General features: G+C 48.6%; 1 long non-coding RNA gene across 1 annotated transcript; it reads right to left on the bottom strand.

Moving 5' to 3' along the window:
• Nucleotides 1–3917: 3917 nt before the first annotated feature.
• On the bottom strand, nt 3918–4936 carry LOC141373182 (uncharacterized). Its single transcript, XR_012378886.1, has 3 exons — nt 4841–4936; nt 4223–4352; nt 3918–4009 (listed from the first exon to the last, which is right to left on the bottom strand). It is a non-coding gene; the product is annotated as an uncharacterized lncRNA (long non-coding RNA).
• Between the last annotated feature and the right edge of the window lie 1349 nt (nt 4937–6285).

The raw sequence follows: 6285 nt of genomic DNA, 5'->3' as shown, positions 1-6285 counted from the left end.
GTGGGTCCTCTCCTTTCTATGTCCATTCTGTGGCCCGCACCCAGGCTGTTGTCCTTGGGGCTCCCCCCTACCCCCCACCCCAGTACTGAGACTACTGCCTGAACAGGCTCTTTGCCTCCCAGCTGCATTCTCTTTAATTGTTCCAGCCTGTACTGGGCTGGTGTGCTCAGTAGAGCGTGTGACTCTTAATCATGGGGTCGTGAGTTCGAGCCTCATGTTGGATGTACAGATTACTTAAAAACAGATTAATAAAAATAAAAATATAATTGTTCCTAGAGAGATCTTTCCAAAATGCAGATCTCCTCCTCACATCCCTCAAGCCCTCTAGGTCAGTCAGGGTCCAGCCAGGGAACTGAAATCACACGGGCAATCCTAACAGAGCTCGGTTAAGATTTCAGATTAGTCTTTCAGATCAATCGTTTACAAAGTCTAAAGTTATCAGCTAAGACACTGAAAAGACAGGAAAGAGCTAAAGTACCAAGGAGGTGGCAACCATTGGTAGGGAGCACTGCCCACCCCCAGGGCTGAGAGAACGAAGGGAAGAGGTTGGGATAATTTATTCCATTACCTTTTTTTTTTTTAAGATTTTATTTATCTAAAGATAAATAAATCTCTAGAGAGAGAGCGAGCGCACAAGTAGGCAGAGCGGCAGGCAGAGGGAGAAGGAGAAGCAGGCTCCCCGCTGAGCGGAGAGCCCGATGCAGGACTCGATCCCAGGACCCTGGGATCATGACCTGAGCCGAAGGCAGACGCTTAACTGACTGAGCCACCCAGGCGTCCCTATTCCATTACCTTAATGATGAGAAGCAAACTAGTTTGATACACAAAACCCTCCTTGTGGCGCCCACTTATCTCCCTGGCCTTCCCTCTGGACACAGCACTGCCTCCCCCATCCTCAGACCAAGCCTGTGGTCCTTCCGCTCTCAAACTTCCAAGCTTTTCAAGCACCTGGGTGGCTCAGTCGGTTAGGTGGCTGGCTGCCTTCTGCTCAGGTCATGATCCCAGGGTTCTGGGATGGAGCCCCACATCGGGCTCCCTGCTCAGGGGGGAGCCTGCTTCTCCCTCTCCCTCTGCCTGCTGCTCCCCCTGCTTGTGCTCTCTCTCTCTGTGTCAAATAAATAAATAAAATCTTAAAAATAAATAAATAAATAAAATCTTTAAAAAAACATAAAACTTGCGAGCTTTTCTACCTGTGCCGGCACCACCTGAAATGAAATGCTGCTCTCCACTCTTTTCTGTAAGTCATCCCTCAAGAAAGGCTCAAGGAGGCTTCGTATCACTTTGAGCGCCTTTCCTGACCCCTGCGCCCGCTTCAGGCAGGTCCAGCAGCCCCTTTCTTAAGGGTTTCCATAACATCCTGGTCATGTCACTGTCACATCACACTGGATTCTCATTGTCATTTTAGCCATTTATGAGCGCTGAAGGGCAGGACAGAGGCAGTCTCTTTGTCCTCTTTGCATTCTCTGCTTTCAATACAATGCCTGGCACATAGTATGTGCTCAATACATGGCTGAGTGTTCAAATCAGACCCACCTTGCCTCTCCCATAGATAATAATCTCCTGCCTGCTTTTCCCATTAAATCCATCCTTGCTAAGGGCAGCTCTGATCGCATCTGTCCAATGGTCAAAAAGTCTTCAGTGGCTCCCCACTGTCTGAGGAATAAAGTCCAAACTCCTTAGCATGCTGTCTGGAGCTTGTCTCTGATCTTCCTATCTAGGCTCATTGCCCGCTACACCTCTGCACATACCATGTGCCCCTCCCATGCCAGGCCACCCACTATTTCCTCAATACCTTGAACTCTTTCCCTCCGGATCAGAGTTCACTCTGCTACCTTCACCAGGAATGCCACTGGGGGCTACCCTTGCCACCCTGTTGCAGTGCTCCCCGACTTCAAACCTAGTTCACTGGGCGTCCACTTCGAGAAACCTTCCTACATCCTCCTTTGGTGGTGGAGGATAAACAGTCCACCGTTTAACAGGACCTTCATGTCCTTGTGGGGTCTGGTCCCTGTTCCCTGGTCTCACCATATCTCTTTCCACTCTCCTCCTTGCTCTGTCTTCCCTAGAATGCTAGTTTTCTGTGCTTCCTGGGATGCGGCTGTGCTCTTTTGCACCACTGAGCCATTGTGCAAGCTGTTCCCTCTGCCTGGGTGGCTGTCCCTGCCTGCCCTTCACCTCCCTCTCCTTCCTGAACCCCAGACCAAGTGAGTGTTCTCTATAACACACTCTCCCAGCACCCTGTGTTTGTCCTTTTCTTAAGCTACTGTCCCTATGTCTATAGGCTAGACCATAGGCTGCATGAAAGTAGGGCCTGTATGTGTCCCGGTTATCATTACACCCAGGCACTTAGCACAGTGCCTGGAGCTCACTAGAGGCTCAGTCAGTGTAGTAAATGCTGGTGCACTCATAACCCCTTCATTTGGGGCATTCTCAGCAGCCTGCAGCAAACCAGTCATTTGTGTATACCTCTCCCCATCTTGAGCATAAGCTTTTCAATTTAATTTAATTTAATTTAATTTAATTTAATTTAATTTATTATTTATTTGAGAGAGAGAGCACATGCAAGTGAGAGAGCATGTGCCGGGTGAGGAGCAGAGGGAGAAGCAGACTCCACATTGAGCAGGGAGCCCAATGCGGGACTCGATTCTGGGCCTCTGGGATCATGACCTGGGCCGAAGGTAGACACTTAACCGATGGAGCCCCCAGATGCCCCGCTTTTTTATTTCTTAAAAAAGAAACTTTTTATTTTGGACATTTTCAAAGATATCCCAAAGTCAAGAGAATAATGGAACAACCCCCCTTTTTCCATCATGCTGCCTTAACAGTCATCAACATTCGCTAAGCCTTATTGAGATACGCTCCCTTCTGTTTTCTCTAGATTATTTTAAAGCATGTCTCAGACATCATAAGTCAAACACTTCTTGAGGGTTGATGTGTCTTATTCATCTTTGCTTTTCACATAGCCCCCAGCTCAGCATCTGGCCTCCAGCAGATGATAAATCCACAGTGAATGAATTAATTCCAAAGAAATGTCATTCATTCATTCATTTTGCAAATTTATTCCACAAAGTCTTCTTGAGCAGCCACTATATGCCAGGCGTTGTTGGCATTGGGAATAGAGTCTAGTGGGAGGACACAGGGAATGAATGAATGAATGAATGAATGAATGGACGAACGATGAATTTTAAAAGCACCTCATAGTGGTAAGTGCTATGCAGATCTTTAAGACAGGACAATGTGGTAGCAAGTGATGGAGTGGCTACTTAGAACAGGTGCTTAGGGAGAACCTCCCTGGGGAGGTGTCCTTTAACGGAGTCCTGAATGGCAAGAAGGAACTAACGTGGGGAGCTGAGGGGAGAAAGCACGCCAGAAGTAAAGAACAGCGACTTCAATATCCCTGAGGTGGGGCTGGCTTGACTGTTGGGGGAACAGAGAGAAGTGTGGCCGAGTGAGGAGGCCGGGGGAAGTAGCTGGAGCTGAGGTCTGAGGAGCAAGCTGCCCACATCCTGTAGGGCCTCATAAGCCAAGGCAACAAGCTTGGGTTTTGTGGAAGGTTTGTTGGGAATCCATTAGAAGCTTTTAAGCAGGGGAATGCTGTGATTTAGGATCCTTTTGGTTAGGGTGTGGAAAATAAACGATAAAGTGAGCAGGGCAATGACAATAGTTTAGGAGGGAAGGGTAGTGTTTGAGACCAGCGTGGGAGCAGCGGGGATGGAGAGGCGCTGAAGGCTCGGGAGACGTCTTGGAGTCAGCGTGCATCCATCTTGCTGAAGGACCAAATGCGGACATGAGGCAGCAAGAGTCAAGGACGATTCCTGGGAGGAGAAAGGTCACTCTTACAGAATGAGGGAGGCCTCAGTGGCCGGGGAGGAGGTGACGAGGATGTGCCGGCAAGTGAACTGTAGTGTGACCACATGGGTGGTATCAGCTCTGCTCACAGAGTTTTATTTCACAAGCTTCTGTACCCGCCTCAGTTTCCTCTTTCGTCAAATGGGCATCTTGAGGGTTTCTTTTGAAAGTTAAATGAGAAGGTGTGTAAAGGGCCTGCAGTGGGCACCGGGTCAATGCACAATGAGAGTTCTTACCCACCGGCCCAGCCGGAAACACCCTTCAGCCGGTTAGCCCCAGTCTGTCCGAGGAGCCATCCTGGGGAGTGGGTGTATTTCCCTCCCTCCTCTGGGAGTGTCAAAATTCCCAGGGAGAACCCATTCACCCACTTCACTTGTTGGGTAATTCCTGTACTTTCGGTGTGTCCAATAGGAAGCGACCCGGACAACAGGGACATTGTAGCCTCAGGGCTGAGGTTTTCTAGGGTGAATGAGACCCAGAACTCCTGGCGTAACTGAACTTCCCTGGAGAGGGGTAAGAATGAGAGGGAGTGGTAAGAGAAGGAGACCCTGCCTCTCTGTCCCCTGTGCGGCGCAGGGATGCAGGACGCCCAGGGGCCGGCCGCTCTCCCCTGCCTCAACGACCCCCTGGGCACAAAGAGCCCCAAGAACTTGCCTCCATGTGCCCTTAGGCGAGAACCCAGGACCTGGGGCCAGGCATCCTAGAGTTGCTCCTCCCATCTTGCCTCTGCCCCAGGGTTTAAAGTTGTGTGGGTGTGCGGTGTACATACACACACATCCATGCATGTACACACGGGTATGTCATATTTTAGAAGTTCATGTACGCATAGGAAGACTAAAAAGATATGCACTAAAATGTTAACGGTGAATTTTCTCTGGGCAGCTAACCTATGAGTGACCTTCTTTTTATCTGTGTGCTTTTTTGGTATCTACCACAATGCGGCACTTTCCAATGAAGGCAAAATATTATAGTTAAAGAACCTCTAAAATACCTTTCTTTCCAAGTGCTCAGAATCTGCCCGGATTCTAATCTGTTCCTGTAACGGCTCCATGGGCGACGTTCGTGTGAGAGTGAGGGTAGGATGGGTTCGTTCACTCACGCGTTCGTTTCGTTCCTTCTCGGATTGGACAACTATTTGAGGGCATTGTGGGTAATACCGCTGAACCCCTCAGTAACGCAAGACACAGAAGCTACGGTTCCTGTCCTCAGGATCTTTTTGAATTCAGATTTTAAAAACTTAAAGCTTGAATACTGCAAGGAAATGAATGAGTAATGCAGAAAATGAAGGGTCTTGAGGAGGACGAGATGACTTCCAGCTGGAGGTGTCAGAGGTCATTACAGACAAGAAACGGGATTGGAGGGGCACCTGGGTGGCTCAGTCTTAAGCGTCTGCCTTTGGCTCAGGTCATGATCCTTGGGTCCTGGGATCAAGTCCCGCATCGGGCTTCCTGCTCCTTGGGAGCCTGCTTCTCCCTCTGCCTCTCTCTCGCTCTCGCTCTCTCTCTCTCATGAATAAATAAATAAAATCTTAAAAAAAAAGAAAAAGAAAAACTTCTTAGCTCTTAAAAGTGATAGAGCATACAGTCGATAGAGCATGTGACTCTTGATCTCAGGGTTCTGAGTTCAAGCCCAACGTCGGGCATATAGATTGCTTAAAGAAAGGTGATAGGGCATATATAATTGTTAACGTGAAATAGTGCTGAGAAGATGTTTTTGAGTGGAAAAAATTATGTAATAGTATGTATATGGGCCCAGTTCTTTGCACATGGAACTTGTTTCAATAAATGGCTGTCAATGGCTGTGGCATTCTATTTTTTTAACAAGTAAATTGTTTTTTTAAGATTGGGAAAGTTAGCAAGAACTCTAAACTGCTTTTATTTGTTTATTTTTTAAAAGATTTTATTTATTTATTTGAGAGAGAGCACAAGCTGGGCGGGGGAGGGGCAGTAGGCGAAGGAGAAGCAGACTCCCCACTGAGCAGAGATTTTTTTTTTTTCCCCCATGCAGGGCTCTATCCCAGGACCCTGGGATCATGACCTGAGCCGAAGGTAGGCACTTAACCGACTGAGCCACCCGGGCACCCCTCTAAACTGCTTTTAAATTACATTTTCTTATTTACTGGATTTGATCACGGGCCCTGTCCTTCATGTTCCTAATTCATCTAGTGGCCCCCATGGAGCCCTCTGGCAAGGGCCGCAGCCTGTTTCCTGAAATGCCCCACGTGCAGAAGGCTTGTCCTGCTGCCCGATCCTGGGGCTTATTCACAACAGATCCTCAGCCCCAAAAATAAACAGCCAGGGTGTTTCCTCTTCCTAAAGGGGAAGCAGAAGCTCCTGAGGAGCAGGGGGAAGGGTGAGCCCTGTCTAGACCATCATCCAGGGGGAGTTTTGTCCACCCAGTTGCCCCTGGAAATCCCCGAGGCCCGGAGCAGCTCGG

The sequence above is a fragment of the Callorhinus ursinus genome, unplaced genomic scaffold, assembly GCF_003265705.2.
Source record: "Callorhinus ursinus isolate GAN/ISIS: 27379988/994484 unplaced genomic scaffold, GSC_fseal_2.0 scaffold8, whole genome shotgun sequence".
NCBI classification, from domain to species: domain Eukaryota; kingdom Metazoa; phylum Chordata; class Mammalia; order Carnivora; family Otariidae; genus Callorhinus; species Callorhinus ursinus.
The sequence above is the reverse complement of the archived record's forward strand: the minus strand, read 5'-3'. Positions and strand labels throughout refer to the sequence as shown.